The sequence below is a fragment of the Hyaena hyaena genome, unplaced genomic scaffold (genome assembly GCF_003009895.1).
Source record: "Hyaena hyaena isolate Hyena2069 unplaced genomic scaffold, ASM300989v1 scaffold_48, whole genome shotgun sequence".
Lineage (NCBI taxonomy): Eukaryota > Metazoa > Chordata > Mammalia > Carnivora > Hyaenidae > Hyaena > Hyaena hyaena.
This window is the reverse complement of record NW_024080680.1, coordinates 4,911,034-4,929,528: the sequence shown is the minus strand read 5'-3', so window position 1 is coordinate 4,929,528 and position 18,495 is coordinate 4,911,034. Positions and strand designations below refer to the sequence as shown.

At 40.3% G+C, this 18,495-nt stretch overlaps 1 long non-coding RNA gene across 1 annotated transcript; it reads right to left on the bottom strand.

The window, feature by feature from the left end:
• Positions 1–3,235: 3,235 nt before the first annotated feature.
• LOC120230835 lies at positions 3,236–7,319 on the bottom strand. Its single transcript, XR_005528178.1, has 3 exons — positions 7,248–7,319; positions 5,587–5,721; positions 3,236–3,341 (listed from the first exon to the last, which is right to left on the bottom strand). It is a non-coding gene; the product is annotated as an uncharacterized LOC120230835 (long non-coding RNA).
• Between the last annotated feature and the right edge of the window lie 11,176 nt (positions 7,320–18,495).

The window sequence follows — 18,495 nt, the reverse complement described above, 5'->3', positions numbered from 1 at the left end:
CTTATTCTGGGGGTGGTGGGGGAGAAGAATGGTGCCTGTGAGCTCTCTAATTGTTGCAGAAGTCACCCAACCACTCAGAAATCAGCATGAACACATCAGTCTCCTGTTGCCTCTGACATTGTGTAAACTGCCATGTTTACATTGCCTCTCCACCCAGGCAGGGACCTGGCTATCACTCACCCTTCTGAATCACCCAGTGCTGAGTCAGCTGACCTCCAAACTTCCAGGATCCAAACTCAAGGAATTCAGCACCTCTGGTTTTTAAAGCCAAATGTTATGGGGATTAGTCTTCCCTGTGTGAGCTCCCTGGTATGAGGGCTTACTCTCTGCAAGCAGCCACCCTCCACCTTTCTGATCTTACTAACCTTTCAGGTACACCTTTTCTCTCTTGAATTGAGTTTGTTCTGCCAGTCTTTGGATCGCTCTCTGGTTTATGGACTTGGATGTGGATGTTATGGAGTTGAAAACATGGGCCAGAGTGTTCTCAGGGTCCTCGTACTCTGCTATTGTTACTTTTTATTTATTTTATTTTATTTATTTTTTTATGTTCAGTCTAGACATACATTTATTCTGTTTTTCAATCTTGCCATTTAAAACATTCTGGCATTTTTTTTTTTTTTTACAAATAGTTTATTGTCAAATTAGTTTCCACATAACACCCAGTGCTCATCCCCACGAGTGCCCTCCTCCATGCCCATCCCCTCTCCCCCCTACATCTATCAGTTCTCAGTTTTTGTCAGCATTCAAGAGTCTCTCATGGTTTGCCTCTCCCTTTCCCCCACCATTTCCTCCCTTCTCCCCCATGGTCCTCCATCAAGTTCCTCCTAATCCTCCTATACATGCAAACATATGATATTTGTCCTTCTCTGCCTGACTTATTTCACTCAGCATAACATCCTCAAGGTCCATCCATGTTGCTACACATGGCCAGATTTCATTTTTTCTCATTGCCATGTAGTATTCCATGGTATAGATAAACCACGTCTTCTTGATCCATTCGTCTGTTGATGGACACTTAGTCTCTTTCCATGTTTTGGCTATTGTTGAGAGTGCTGCTATGAACATTGGGGTACATGTGCTCCTATGCCTCAGCATTTCTGTATCCCTTGGGTAAATTCCTAGCAGTGCTATTGCTGGGTCCCAGGGGAGTTCTATTGTTAATTTTTTGAGGAACCTCCACACTGTTTTCCAGAGGGGCTGCACCAGTTTACATTCCCACCAACAGTGTAAGAGGGTGCCCATTTCTCCACATCCTCGCCAGCATCTCGTGTTCTCTGATTTGCTCATTTTAGCCACTCTGACTGGTGTGAGATGGTATCTCAGTGTCGTTTTGATTTGTATTTCCCTGATGAGAAGGGATGCTGAGCATCGTTTCATGTGTCTGTTGGCCATCTGGATGTCCTCTTTGGAGAAGTGTCTGTTCATGTCTTCTGCCATTTCTTCACTGGGTTGTTTGTTTTTTAGGTTGGAGTTTGGTGACTTCCTTATAGATTCTGGATATCAACCCTTTATCTGATATGTTGTTTGCAACTATCTTTTCCCATTCCGTTGGTTGCCTATTAGTTTTGTGGGTTGTTTCCTTTGCAGTGCAGCAGCTTTTAATCTTGATGAGTCCCAATCGTTTAGTTTTGCTCTTGATTCCCTTGCTTTTGGGGATGTGTCAAGTAAGAGTTTGCTGCGGTGGAGGTCAAAGAGGTTGTTTCCTGCTTTCTCCTCTAGGGTTTTGATGGTTTCCTGTCTCACATTCAGGTCCTTTATCCAATTGGAGTTTATTTTTGTGTATGGTGTGAGAAATTGATCTAGTTTCATTCTTCTGCATGTTGCTGTCCAGTTCTCCCAACACCATCTGTTAAAGAGGCTGTCTTTTTTCCATTGGATATTCTTTCCTGCTTTGTCAAATATCAGTTGGCTGTATACTTTTGGGTCCACATCTGAGTTCTCATTTCCTTTCCAATGGTCTATGTGTCTGTTTTTGTGCCATATTATTACTTTTTAAATGTCTTAATTTTTTGAATTTTTGAGACATGGTCAAACAGACTCCTATCACCCATGCACTTCAGGATTAGAAAGGAATTTTCCCACATTTTCTTCTAGTATTTCATGTTTCAAAACTATCTTTAATGCAGTATGATTTACATATAACAAATAGCCTCAAATTAAAGGCTATAATTTGATGATACTTGATCTCATGGGTATAGCACCCAAACCTTAAATCATGATCCCTCTTGTTTAACGTCAATGTTTCTTTTAAGGTAAGGACTAATTTTTTTCTTTTTACATTTTCAGATATTGCCCACGTGTCTGAATGCCTGCATTGGGGTACTTCCTTTTCTGATATTCTTTGTTCCTATGAGTATTGCATTTGTTCTACTTTTGGACTTTATCCTCTATTGTATCACTCTGCCCACATAATTCTGTTGCACTCCTTTAATGATGAGGTTTTCATAATTGGATTGATTTTCACTAAATGGCACAAGCTGCAGTTCCAATTATGACAGAAAGCACGGGCTTCCGGTGTTAGGTATTCAAGAGCAAGGCAGATATCCTGGGCACTTGAGCTGAGAATGTCACTCTGTCATTTGCCATTCCTCTTCCCTACCCCTTGGAGACAAGAATCCCCTTTTGTTCATGCAGAAATGTAGATGAGGTCAGTAGAGAAAGGTCCTTTCTCTTCCCTTCCCTTTGTCTCTCAAACTCCCTGTTGCTACCTTCTTTCTGTCCCTTTCTCTGGCTCAGTCCCCGAGGCAAACTGCTCACCTCCAGCCTTGATCAGGGGGTCCTCCAGCTCCTGGCCTGTGCCCTGGCCATCCCTTGGGAATCTGGAGGAGGATTAGGAATTTCACAGAATTGATCAAGAAATCTCTGCTCCTTAGTGCCCTCCTGCACATGGTGCTGTCTGGAGATAGCTGGCATCCTGGGTGAGAGTCTGACTCCTTGTGTTGCCTCCTCACTCACTGCTGGTCCCTCATCCTTACTCAACATTAGAAGTCAGCCGGAAACCCCCCAGAAATGTTGGCATGGATGAAGTTTCCACACAGTCTGCCCATTGCTTGAGATCCACAAATGTTTAGAAACCTAATCGTTTTGTTCCAAAACTATTTTTATCTGTTAATACTCTATGCATATGTCCTCTAAATTTTTGTTTATATTATTATGTTGAGTCTAAACATTGTAAAAAGGATAAAAATAAAAAATGGACAGAGTTTTCATGAGCTGCTGGTAATTAGTAGCTGACCTCACTTGTACTTGTTTATTTTCTCCGTAGCTATGTTCAAATTTTATCTTCAGCTGTCAGCTGATTCTTCTTTGCCACCAGTTCACAGTATGTCATTTTCAGCTTCCTAAGACAGGAAAGATATATACACGGTCAGGACCAAGGTACAGAAATTCTGCTGTTTTACATCCCAGCACTCTCAAAGGCCTATGCAAATATGCCTTCCTCACCTCTCCCATAAATGCACAGACCAACAGCACAATCAGGGAAATGAACACCCCATTTAGGTTAAAGAAAATTCAACCTCTGTCTGCTGCCATGTCTCTACTATAAGAGCTGTTTTCTAGTTATCTGCTTCGACTCCATCATACTCCATCATAAAGTCATCAAATAACATTGCACCTTGTGCCTTCCCAGAGCCAGTCTTTTGCTTGAGATGATGAAGGCTCACTTCAGCAATGTGACAAACCATGTCTGACCAACTGTACCCATTAGGATGAAGCAGGGGATCGTCACTAGTCTTACACCTCTATGGGGAACCCTATATTCAATCCAAAAGTTGTGCCCTGACACAATCTCCCTGAAAAACAACTTTCCAGGATATGGCTTCACCAACACTGCAGCTCACACCCAGACGTCGCTAGGGGTCAGGAGTGCAACCCTGCCTCCACCTTCACATGTCCTGGTGGAGGAAAAGGCCAATCTTAGAGCAGCAACATCTCCTGAAGTATAACCTGATATAAACTGTCACACAGTCTGGGTTTATCTCCAGGAAACAGATTTCAGATGGAAAATTCTCAACTTCATGGAGCCAATCTACTTGAACAAGACTGGGTTCAATTGAAAGTGAAGGCAGCAAAGGGAAATGCTTAGAAAGGCTGGTTTGCTGTGTTGCCCTCAGACTATTTTGTTTGTGGTGTTGATTTAAAGGGTTTCAGCTTGACACCTGATGTACTCAAGAATCAAAATTGAAAACCTCTTAGAAACTGAGACAAAACCACTAGACAGAGAAAACCACATCTATTTCCTTCTGGCCTTTCGGGCAGCCCTTCAGCAAATGCTTTCTGGAGTGGTTGTGCTGTAAAGGGTTGAAGATAGAAAGGTGGTCAGGGTGCTGTATCCACTCCCAGAGAGAGCATACAAATGAACAAAACAAGGGGCGCGTGGGTGGCTCAGTTAAGCGTCCCAACTTCGGCTCAGGTCATGATCTCACAGTTCATGGGTTCAAGCCCCACGTCAGGCTCTGTGCTGACAGCTAGCTCAGAGCCTGGAGCCTGCTTCACGTTCTGTATCTTGCTCTCTCTCTGACCCTCCCCTGCTCACGCTGTGTCTCTGTCTCTCTCTCTCTCTCAGAAATAAATTTTAAAAAACCCATAAAAACAAATTAACAAAGCAAGACACCAGTGAGACAGAGCAGGCCCTAACCCCAGGTGTGAGAAGGACTAACATAAAGCTGAGTCTCCAGGGAAGAGAAGGAAGAGTTTATTTCCCATCATGAATGAGGGACTCTAAAGTCCCTGATCTCCTCCTGAGAACAAAAGGAAATACTGCACAAAGGAGGAAACATGTGAGGGAATGCACAAATTCCTAACGACACCATGAAGACACATGAGACCAAGATGGAGAAGAAGGAATCCCAGGACAAAACCAGCATGGCAGTTGGACCCAATCTCCCTAGGACTCATCAATGATTTGGGGGGTGTATATTGGAACTGCAAAGAAGCTGAACAACTTTATGGGCAGAGACTTAGAAGGAAACATGTGTAGTTCAGTTCAGGGTCAGTCAGCAAAGATGAGCCCTAGTGAAGCTGCAGGCTTTGGTCAAGACCCAGAGCAGTTGCACTTAAAAGTCAGGGTACTGGAAAAATCAGCTTTCTTAGGGATCGGGCCTGCTGTGAACAATCCAACTGGCAGAATGTACGCAGGGAGCCAGTACTGCTGGCGCCCCTACCAACTTTCCAGAAAGAAATTTCTATTGTTTCTGCAGCAAGCTAATTCAGTATTTTCCCCACACATTTTTGACCCATGTCTGGTCCTGAACAAAAATGACCTAATTGCTGGATGACAAAACATTGTGATGGGAATGAAACCTATAAAACAATGTAGATGGATCCAGAGCGGATCCCAGTATCAACATCATTAATGCTGGTATCTTCCCTCCTCCAGACAGGACATGATGTGTGACAAGCACTTAGGACAGAAAGGAAAATGCAGGTTATAGAAAGCAAGGTAGGGAAGGTAGGCACAATTCTACTGAATGTATTTGGCAGAAATACTCTGGACCCAATCCTCAAGAAATATAATTATCTCTCCCAGCCACCACATCCATTCATATGACAGTACTTGTGACAATAATCACAAGAATATCTTACTCTTCTGTAGCCACTTTTCTTCATAGAATTCTTCCAGGTTATGTGCTTTCTCCTTCAGCTGTTTGATTTTTGCTTCCTTTGTTGCTTTCACAGATCTTAAGGCATTACATGTCTCTTCCAGGGCCTTTTAATTTTCTGTAAAAAAAAAAAAGTAAAAGGAAGGGGGGTTCTTTATAAGCATGCATATGACCTGAGTCTTGATTTTCATGAGATAGAAAGGACAGGAACTATGAAGGCATGAAGGTATTCTTTCCTTTTCTAATGCAAAGTCATTACCATCATATGGGGATTTCTCCCCAACAGACAATATACCTTCCAGCTGACAGTTATTAGACCTCAAGGCTCTTAGCTCCACATCCTCAAATTCACCATTTGCGTCTGTGGTTAAGACAGATATGAAAAAAGGCTTTCAAGGAAAAATGATCGCACAATTTGAATATACCTAACACAACAGGATTGTGCAATGCAATTAACAAAGAGCCTGAGGCATGAATATAACTAGAAGACAAAGATGGTGGAAAATAGTTCATGTCTAACAGCTCATAAATGCCTTTCTTAGTGGTATACGTGTTTATATATATGTTTATATACATATGAGTACATATATATCCCCCCCCTTCATGTTGAAAATTCATTGTTCAGCATTAAGAGAGAGAGACTATGGGGCACCAGGGTGGCTCAGTGAGTTGAGCATTAGACTCTTGATTTTGAGTCAGGTCATGATTCCAGGATCATGGGATCGAGACCTGTGTTGGGCTCCACACTGAGTATAGATCCTGCTTAAGATTCTTGCTCTTTCCCTCTGCCCCTCTCCCCCACTCACATGCCCTGTCTCACTAAAATAAAAAAATTAAAAAAGAATAATTTTTAAAAAATGTTAAAAAGGAAAAGATTATACACTTTGGCTATCACCCTTTCTCTCTCAACTATATTTGGGGATTTTCTACATACCTTGGAAGGCAAAGCTGAATGATGTGATAGTTACCTAGTTGTGAAAATAAAAGGTAACTCCCAGTCCTTGAAATAGCAAAATTCATCATGGTGGTCCTAGTGAAATTCCAGGTCCGTGTGCAGATGGAGGTTTGGTTCCCAGAGGCCCACTCTCTACTGCGGTAAACAGCAAGCGAATATGCTGTGCTCATCTCACCCAATGAACAAAAAGCCTCCAAAGACAAATTATAGTAAAACTCAGCAGCCAACTCTTACCACTTCCTAATTCTTGATAGCTCTCTCTCTCTCTCTCTCTCTCTCACTCTCTCTCTCGCTCTCATTTTGAGATTCCAAGGTAGCACGTGCACTTTGAAGGGTGTCATTTAAAATTTCATTAAATTAGGCACCTGGGTACTTCATTCGGTTAATATCTGACTTCAGTGCAGGTTGTCATCTCATGGGTTGTGAGTTCGAGCCCCGTGTCAGGCTCTGTGCTGACAGTTCAGAACCTGGAGCCTATTTTGGATTCTGTGTCTCCTTCTCTCTCTGCCCCCTCCTCTGCTTGTGCTCTGTCTCTCAATAAATAAACACTAAAAAAAACCTTTCAATTTCATTAAAGTACTCAACTATTTTGATGTTCTACTTTCACAAACATGTTGAATGAGTAATAATAATTCATTACATTTACTTGTGTCTTTAGAATGCAATCCAGGCAAAGAAGGGATTCTTACCTTCAATTTAAGAGCTTCATCAGAGAGAAACTTACTTTCTCTCTTAGTTTCCTGAAAATGTTTCTTTAATTCATTGTTCTATAAAACACAAAAATGGAATCAAAATTTTAAAAAAAGGCAAAGTGCTAGATAAACCTATCTTCTAATGTGTGACTCCTTTCACAAATAAAGAGGTAGCTCTTTACATTTGTGAAGTTTGTCTTGAATTGATACTGTTTATAGAGCACATGAAATAGGTCAGTAGGATGATCTACTAGAGTGAAAATAACCAAAATGAAATCACAAAAAAATACTTGAAAGGGCAATGGTAACTTCTGTTCCCAAATGGATATTTCTTCAGCAAGTAATGTTCTCTATTTTCTTTCTTAAAAGTATAGGGACGCCTGGATGGCTCAGTCAGTTAAGTGTCTGACTTCAGCTCAGGTCATGATCTTGCAGTTTGTGAATTCAAGCCCCACACTGGGCTCTATGCTGACAGGTCAGAGCCTGGATCCTGATTCAGATTCTGTGTCTCCCTCTCTCTGCTCCTCCCCTGTTCACCCTCTGTCTCTCTCTCTCTCAAAAATAAACATTAAAAGCAAATCAGAGAACTCTAGATGCTGGCCAGGATGTGGAGAAACGGGCACCCTCCTACACTGTTGGTGGGAATGTAAACTGGTACAGCCCCTCTGGAAAACAGTGTGGAGGTTCCTCAGGAAACTAACAATAGAACTCCCTTATGACCCAGCAATAGCACTGCTAGGAATTTACCCAAGGGATACAGAAATGCTGAGGCATAGGAGCACGTGTACCCCAATGTTCATAGCAGCACTCTCCATAATAGCTAAAACATGGAAAGAGCCTAAGTGTCCATCAACAGATGAATGGATCAAGAAGATGTGGTTTATCTATACCATGGAATACTACATGGCAATGAGAAACAGTGAAATCTGGCCATGTGTAGCAACATGGATGGACCTTGAGGGTGTTATGCTGAGCGAAATAAGTCAGGCAGAGAAGGACAAATATCATATGTTTGCACGTATAGGAGGATTAGGAGGAACTTGACGGAGGAACAAGGGGGAGAAGAAGGGCGGAAATGGTGGGGGAAAGGGAGAGAGGCAAACCATGAGAGACTCTTGAATGCTGACAAAAACTGAGGACTGATGGATTGGGGGGGAGGGGGGATGGGCATGGAGGAGGGCACTTTGGGGATGAGCACTGAGTGTTATGTAGAAACTAATTTGACAATAAACTATTTGTAAAAAAAAAAAATAAATAAAATAAACATTAAATTTTTTTTAAAAAAAGTATTGATCGTCTCAGTTATTCACTATAAACTAACCAAAAGGAGATAAAACATTTTCTAAGGTTGTTACCAAACCAGTAACATCGAATAATCCCAGTGTATTAGCAGCACAGACATACGATCTGACAGGTGGGTGTAACTATTAGCTTTCCCATTATGCCTGAGGAAATCAAGTTTTACCATGATTAAGAAAACCTTACTTCAATGAGATTCCTATTTAAAATATTGTCCAAAATGGAGAAACGCAATAAAATATCTTCTAATTTCTCTCCCATCTGGAAGCATACTTCTTGGAAGATTCAATCACTTCAAATATTTTTGTCACCACCAGAAATGAAACAGAAAAATCAAATCCTATCAACTTGCATTTCTCTCCTCCAATTATTAAGGTATATAAATAGGTCCCTGCAAATAAATGAACAAACAAAAGCAAACAAAACCATCATTTAGTCTTGGTTTGAGCCACTTACACCCCCAGGTGCTATTTGGAATTCCACACAAGGAAAGCTCAAGCTGCTGACTGACTGACTACCCAAAGGCCTTAGATGACTTCCTGCTGCTCACAGATTGCCTTTCATGAACCCTAGGCTGGGGGCCCTTAAGGACAAGGTCTTTGTACTCAAACACACTTGGGTAGAATCTCTGCTTTACACTTAGTTGCTAGAGGATCTGGATTAATGGCAATCCCTAGAAGACAAACTTTTTTTCATCCCAACATGAGAATGTTACCCTCCAACCTTACAGGATTATTATTCAACACACATGAAGCACCCAATTACAGGTGGATCACACAACAAACTTCTGTTGGCCCAATGTGAGAGCTCTCATGCCCTGAGTTTACTCTTCTCACCGCCACCACTGCTGCATTCACAGTGATGAACACTAACCTTTGAGGGCTTGCTATGTGTCAGGTAGCCACCTGGCTCTCAACAGACAGCACCACAGTATCACCGTTGTCTATGGGGCCTGTGCAGAATACATTACCCCCATTTGCAACAAATTCATTTCCACTCATTCTCCTCTGGCATGAATGGCTCCCTCCACTTAAGACTCAAAACCACGGTTTAAACCTTTCTTGTGACACACACCCTTCCTGCCAAGAGCTGACTTCTTCTCTAAGCTTAGGCTTCTTGATAGACTCAAAGAGTGTTTTCTCATACTCACATTTCACCAAGAGCCAGGTCATGACAAAGTACTCACTCCAAACCTCAGGCTCATATCATCACTTGTTTCCTAACCATTTCTATGTAAAATTATACTCATTTCATTCTCTCTACTCTGGTGATGTGGTCCTCCTCCTGATGTCTTATCTTCAGAGATGGAAACTCCCTCCACATTGTCACTTAGGCCCCAAACAGGGAAGAGGAAGATTCTGAAGAGTTAACAAGTCGATTAGACATCAGAAGTCACCATATTTATTTTCAGTTGAATTAAAATGCATATCAAGGGGCACCTGGGTGGCTCAGTTGGTTGAGTGTCCTTCTTTGGCTCAGGTCATGATCTCATGGTTCATGGGTTCTACCCTCCCATTGGGCTCTGTTGTGACAGTTCGGACCCTGTAGCCCATGTTGGACTCTGTGTCTCCCTCTCTCTCTTTCCCTCCCCCACTCACACTCTCTCTCTCTCTCTCACTCAAAATAAACATTAAAAAAAACCCCACATCAAACATCAGTACTGAGAAAATATTGCAAAGAAAACTAAAGCTTAAATTCTTAACCTGATATTCCTGAGGTTCTAAGAGGGGAAAAAAACAAAATTAAATTTGCTATCAAAGCATATTATTAGTAAAAACCTATAGTTTCTGATAAATACCAAAATAGTAATCCAATGAAATTAATTTTAGTTTGCATAATTAATTCACAGGACTAAAAAATAAGAAAAAATTAAAATTTTCTATTTGTCACATTAGTTCACAATTTCTGTTAAAGAGTACAACGTAAATAGCTTTTTTTGTGAACCAAAAATGTTTACAGTAAATGAATAACCTATTCAATTTTGACCATTGATAACTCATTTAAAAATTCACTAAATCATCATTTCCCTCATTTATTCTTTTAACCCAGTATCCACAATGAAATTTAAAACTAGGATTATTTTTAAATCCTGAAATAAAGAAATAGGAAGGAAGGATGGAGGGAGGGAGGAAGGGTAGGAGGGAGGGAGGGAGGGAAGTAGGAAGGAAGGGCAAAACCTTTGTGTTAAGATATGCCTCTTTCATTCTCTAGAAAGCTCTTCTGAAATCTTACACGGAGCTGGCTGTTTGATGAATTTGTACACAGTCGGAGTACATCAGGTGCCATGATTTTTTCCAGGCTGCTACCAATAAATTAAAGCCACCAAATGAGAAAAATAAAACATGGCTAGAGCTATAGCACAAGCAACAACCAAAATGACGGCTAATGTTTCAAAAAAGAGGTAAAAGTGCTCTGCAGACCTCAGTCACCCCTGATAAATTCTAGCTCAATCAAATCTAGGCATGACCCACTTTTGACATCATTAACATATTTCCTCATTCTAAAGTTTTAAAGGATGATGACACGCTGAGGCCAGCCCTAAACTCTTGCCAGGATATTGGAATATCATCATGCTATCAAAAAGCCACTTAGGAACCTCTGAGCTTCCCTGTCCCTTGTCACCAAGCCCCATGGGCAGGGGAAGTGAAAAGGATTATGAACACACCAAATACTTAATATTTATGTTTCTTTGTGAAGGCAAGGTTGCTACAGTGTCAGGGAGAGAGGGCAAATACGTATTTAGAAATAAACTCCAAAGCATTCTGTTCCTCCAGAAAAGATATTCCCTCAAGAGAAACTAAGCCCAACTGGGGATTTCCCAAAGTCTAAGCAATATAGGTGAGAGGAAATACTCAACTCCAGGGCTCTCTCCTTCCTGTCTCACCTGGGAATATATTCACCCTAACCCCGAGCCACATAAATCTAAAAACCTCACACTCATGTCCTATTTACCTCAGTTTCTTTACCAGCACGCAACATTTAATGCCTTCAACACAACTTACCAGTCATAGAAAGTAAAAACCACAGTTTGAACACAGACAGCAAGCATTACAATCACACTTCCTATGGCAGAGATGTAGGAATTAGCAGTCTGGGAACTTAAAAACCCTTCCATTCCTATGATAATGCAGATATTGAAAAAAGTGGACAATATGCAAAAAAAGATGGTGAATGTAAGCAGAAAGATGAAACTCTAAGAATTTAAAGTGATATGAGAAATCAAGAACACCATAATAGAAATTTTACAAATGGCTTTGATGGGTTCATTAACAGACTCAACAGAGCTGAGGAAAGCATCAATGAGCCTACAGAAATGCCAGTAGCACCTTCCGAAAAGGAAACACAAAGAAAACAATTAAAAATACACAGAAAATCCAAGACCAGTGGGACAATTGCAAAACGTGTAACACACACACGTTAGGACTATCAGGACAATGGAGAAGAGAGATATTTGAAGCAATAATGACTGCGGACTTTCCAAAATGAATAGTAGTCACCAAATCACAGATCCAGGATGCTCAAAAAATCAAAAGCAGGATAAATACCTGGGATAAAAATAAACATGCAAACAACTAACAAGAACAACGACAAACCACTAACTATGCCTAATATATAATATTCAACTATGGATAATTCAAACGGCTTTGGAAATCTAGAGCAGGGGTTGAGGGTGTAAGGAGAGTGGGGAGCAATAACACCTTACCCAAGAGGAACCAGGATAAGGAATACATGGTTAAGAAATTTCATAAACCATGCAATCAAGAAGAATGGACTATTTAAAGTATTAAAAGAAACATGAAACTATCTGTAGCCAGTGAAATTATCCTTCAAACACACGACAGAGTAAGGAAAATTGTTAGGGATAATAACTGGCATTACTTCAATGGTAAAGAAGTAACTCTCCAAAAAGATGCAACAATTTCTAATGTGCATGCATTAACAACAGATATGTCAAAATACACAGGCCAACACGGACAGAACTGCTGGTAGAGCTGAATCCATTACTACAACTGGAGAATTCAATACCCTCTATCATTCACTGACAGATCCAGCATACAGACATTCAGTAAGATCACAGATGAACTGAACAGCATTACCAATCAACTGGATCCATTACCATGTGTAGAACACATCATCCAACAGAAGAATATACATTCCTCTCAAGCTCACATACAACATTCACTGAGATAGGCCATATTTATGGCCATAAGATACATCTGAACAACCACAATAACAGAAATCATAGGAAGTATGTTCTTACACTACAAATGAGTCAAATTAGACTTCAAGAACAGAAAGATAGCTAGAAAATGACAAAAACATTGTAGATTAAATAAGCTTCTAAAGAACACATGGGTTAGAGGGGAGGTTGGTGTTGGGGATGGGCGAAAGAGGTGAAGGGGATCAAGAGTATACTTACGGTAACGGCCACTGAGAAATGTAAAGAATTGCAGAATCATAATGTACACCTGAATCTAATATTACCTTGTATGTTCATTATACTTCAACTTAAAAAAAGATATATGGGTCAAAGAAGACATTTCTACAGAAATTTTTAAATAGTTCAATCTCAATGATAGTGAAAATTGAACAGATTAAGGGAAATTTGTAATACTAAGTGCACATAAAGGCACAGTGAGTATAAAATTTTCTGTTTATGATTTAAAAAATATAAGGTACTTTATATATTTTAATATATAAAAAAATATACTCACAGCAAGGACAGTTCTCCAGAGGTAAATTAGAAATGCACAAATTCCCAGGGAGGAATTCCAAATTCCACACACATCAGAGCCAAGAGAGAAATGGTAGGCTAAAATATGAAGAAGCTGGAATAATACTGGAGACAATGAGGGATCCATCAAAGACATTTACAATATATCTGTCACAAAGAATCATCTTTAAAAACCCTCAACATGTTTCCAGGAGACTCTCAAATGCCTCTGCAAAGGAGGAAGACGGGGAGGACAGACGGCTTAGAAAGGAGCAGGAGCAAACTTTTGGGAGTGATGGAGTGTGTTTACCCTTTTGCTGTGGTGATAGCTTCATTACTCCTTACATATGTCAAAAATCAACAAATTGTTTCCTTTAAAAAGGTGTTATATACGTAAATTAACACCACACTGAAGCTATAGGAAAAGTATAATAGGCAACACTTAGAGATTTTATTTAGGTGACAAATGCATTCCAAATATTTTTTAAATAGTTAACTTAAGAATTTATAAACCAACTTAAAATAGAAAAATACATAATATTAAACATATAGTAGGTAAGAAGTCAATGACTTCTATTGTGCATTCATAAAGTACCTAGAGTAACCCCTTTGGAGTATCTCCAAAAAGGACTCCCCAAATTTATGGAAGAATGGGAGAAAGTAACATTAAAAAATGTATTAGATATATAACTGAGAATGTTATGTAGAGAGATGTTTATAGATAGGGACATAACTGAGAGAGATAGGTAGTTGCTATTATAAATATGAGAGTATTATTTATTTTTTTTGAATGGGATAATTTATTTTTTATTATTTTATTTTATTTTATTTTACAAATAGTTTATTGTCAAGTTGGTTTCCATATAACACCCAGTGCTCATCCCCACATTATTAAAAAATTATACTTATTTTTTGATTTCTAAACACATTGAGGTTTTCTTTCAATGTTTACTTTAGTACTGAATCTGACAGCCCAAAATCGCATATTTCTGAATTAAAGATTTGCATAATCAGGTGATCTTGTATATTATGATATCTATGAGATTTTAAGTTCCTTGAATACACCCGTCAAATAGCCAATGAAAGGAATTCATGTTCCTATTTAACATTATTGCACCTAAATCAATCAATAACAACTATGAAAATTAATTTCTAAAAGAATACAAAAGTCCTGGATATGGTCATCAAAACAAAAGAACACATATCATTTTACAAAAACCAGACTTACCAGTATTTTAGGAGCAAATACACTCACAATGCAATTCGCATGAATTCACATACCAAGCTTTAATTTTGTGCAAATGAACTTCTCTAGAAAGTAGCCCCCAAAATGTGTACCATGTGTCTCTTCAGCTCTCAGAATTGACGTCACTAAAATGTGTTCTGGTGGGAAATGGAAGTGGCCACTGTCTGAAAGAGAGCAAGAGCTGTAGCACAATGATCATGGGGATCAAATGCACCAAAGACAGACCATATTGACACGAATGTAAACCATTCTCAGTCTTGGGTACTCTTGAAACATCTGGCAGCTGTCTAGCTGCTAATATTAGTAATTGACTCCTTTTTTAAAAAATTTATTAGCAAGTTGGCTAACATACAGTAATATATAATGTGTTCTTAGTTTCGGGGCTAGATTCTGTGATTCATCACTTACATACAACACCCAGTGCTCATCCTAACAAGTGCCCTCCTCAATGCTCATCACCCATTGCCCTCCTCTCCCGTACCCCCTGCCATCAACCTCAGTTTGTTCTCCACATTCAACAGTCTCTTATGGTCTGCCTCCCTCTTTGTTTGAAACTATTTTTCCCCTTCCCTTTCCCCATGGTCTTACATTAAGTTTCTCGAGTTCCACATATGAGGGAAAACGTATGATACCTGTCTTTCTCTGACTATACCCTCCAATTCCATCCATGTTGTTGCAAATGGCAGGATTTCATTCTTTCTCACTGCCAAGTAGTATTCTACTGTATATATAACACACATCTTCTTTATCCATTCATCAGTTGATGGACATTTGGGCTCTTTCCATAATTTGGCTACTGTTGAAAGCACTGCTATAAACATTGTGGTACATGTGCCCCTATGAGTCAGCACTCCTGCATCCTTTGGATAAATTCCCAGTAGTGCTACTGCTGGGCCATAGGGTATTTCTTTTTTTTAATTTTTAATTTTAATTTAATTTTAATTTTTAATTTTTTGAGGAACCTCCACACTGTCTTCCAGATCAGCTGCACCAATTTGCAAACCCACGGACAATGCAAGAGGGCTCCCGTTTCTCCACATCCTGGCCAACATCTCATTTCCTGAGTTGTTCATTTTAGCCACTCTGACTGGTTTGTGGTATCTCAATAGGGCTTTGATTTTTATTTCCCTCTTGATGAGTGATGTTGAGCATCTTTTCATTTGTCAGTTGGCCATCTGGATGTCTTCTTTGGAAAAGTATTGATTCATGTCTTCTGCCCATTTCTTCACTGGACTATTTCTTTTTGGGTGTTGAGTTTGCTAAGTTCTTTATAGCTTTTGGATACTAACCCTTTATCTGATATGTTATTTGCAAATATTTACTCCCATTTCATTGGTTGCCTTTTAGTTTTGTTGACTATTTCCTTTGCAGGGCAGTTTTTTATCTTGACAAGCTCCCAATAATTCATTTTGCTCTTATTTCCCTTGCCTTCAGAGGTGTGTTGAGCAAGAAATTGCTGTGGCTGAGGTCAGAGAAGTTGTTGCCTGTTTTCTCCTCTATGGTTTCGATGGTTTCCTGTCTCACATTTAGGTATTTCATTCATTTTGAATTTCTTTTTGAGTAAGAAAGTGGTCTGGCTTCATTCTTCTGCATGTTGCTGTCCAGTCTCTTCATTAGGTCCTCACAGACAATGGCCATGACCAGGTGCAGGTGGGACATGCAAAATAAATTAGTTTATGCAAAACTCAGAGATGAGGTAGGGAGAGAGAGCGGAAATAATGTATGAGACAAAGCCCAGGTAGAGGAGGAAAATTCTAATAAAGACCACCAAGAAATATACTCCTTTATAGTCTCAAAAGAAACAGAATACATTCTATTTTGACTAAAGGCATTCATGCGGGATGATTCTGCCTCAATACAAGGGTTGTTCCTGACTACTGGGGCTTTCCAGATCCAGCTCTACGCATCTGGTGCCTGTCAACCGAAAGAAGTCTACTTATTTCTATGGGTGTTCCCTCTCTCTCTGGGGGGGGGGGTACAGATTTTGATGTTTAAAAAATGTTTATGTATTTTGAGAGAAAGAGGGACCATGCAAGTTGGGGAGGGGCAGAGAGACAGATAGAGAGTCTGAAGCTGGTCTCTGAGCCCCAACACGGGGCTCAATCTCACAAACTGTGAGATCATGACCTGAGCCAAAATCAAGAGTCACACATTTAACTGACTGAGCCACCCAGGTGCCCTACAGGCTTGCTTTTTCATGAGTAAGTGAAACATTCACACGGGGATCCAGTTATATCTTTGTATTCAAACAATCCTAAGGACATATGGGAACTTTTTGCTTTGGGTAACTCAACACTCTTCACGTATGTGGTGAAACAAAGGACAACTCCTTCATTTCCCGATCATGTCGCTCCTAGAGATTTTCCTATTGTACATATCCCAGCAGGATGCAGCTAGTTAGTTTCTGCTGAGCTCTTCAGAGCTCCCATCAATGTGGTGGGACAGAGTCCCTGAGGGCAGCCTCCAACACCACAAAGAATGGGTGATCAGAAGTTCTTAAAAGTCAACAAACCAGGAAACACAGAGTGCAAAGGAGATTTCACTTTTTAACACTCTAGTACGAACACCAGTGCTTCAGATACCACTGTTCCCAGGACTACCAAACTTCACAAATATGAACAATGTGCTGATAGGGAAACAAAGCACATCTAGGATGGACTCTAAACTTACAAGGCTTGAATCAAGATCTTAACACGGCTTCCAGAAGCCAGTCTAATATCCATAGATGCTATTAAATAAGAGTTTCTGACATTTTTGAAAACAATTTTCATGAGATATAATTCACATATCATATAAGCCGCTATTTAAGACAAAGATCTCAGTGGCTTTTAGTATCTTCATAAATCCTTCCTCCTTGACACTATAAATATACTGTTTACGGTTTACATCCTGTCAAGGCTGATCATTTTGGATCAAGCAGGACAGACAGGACCCAGAACTTGATGTGGACCACAACAGTAGCTGTGGCCACAACTACTTCAGGCTGGTGGAGAAACATGCCCTGTGGTCCTCAGTCTTCAGGAAGAACTGAAGTTCTTCTGAAGTTCCCATCAAGAACCCCATGAAAAAGCTGTCTAACCAGTGTGAAAGAACTCTATATGAAGAAAGAATCCACTGATGTCACATGTTTACTCATATTCATGTTTGAATAACTGGGTCACCAGAGCATGAGTAGACAGAAAAACAGCCTCTGCGCCTTCATGTCTTGGTCGTTTCAGGGGCTGCCAGGACACCAAGCAGAAGGTGGAGGTGAGAATGGGATGGGGGTGGTAATTGGGGCTGAGGGTGGTGTTTCAGTAAGGGTGGGATTGGGGAGGGGGTGTGTCAGGAGAAGAAGGGAGTCAGGGCCAGTACCGGGATCATATCCAGTACCAGAGTGGAGGGAGTGGGGGTTCGGACCAGTTAGTTGATCAGTAGGTCAATAAATCACTGGGTGAGCAGGACACAAGTAGCAGCTGGAGCAGAGGAGGATCCACCTATCTTCAAGCCTTCAACTGTCTGAGAGTTGCCTTAACAGCCTGGAACCTTTATACTTTCTCTCAACCAATCATCTGCCTTTGGCCTTGGTAGATCAAAACAGACACCCCAGCGTGACTTCATTTTTTAAAAAGCCACTTCTTACCTAGTACACCACCACATGCCATCCCAACTACAGTTGCTCTCTGGAACACTGGCAGACCTCCTGGTTTCAGGTCCCTCCAACCCAGCTCCCTTTCTCCTCTTCTGGGACCCCTCTCCCTTTCAGAACTCCACTGAAATATGTAAGCAGAGTGAGTTTGTAAGCTTCTCTAAATAACTCAAAGACAGAACATCCATAAGATACGATCTTATTAGCAACCGTCTGAATCCCACACCTGTATCCATATAGGTATCCACATCTACATATAACATGTGGAGGACACATTAACTTTAGGCACATAGGATACAGATAACAAAAATTTACACTACTTATTTTGGCCATAAGTGAATTTTCAATATATTCCAGA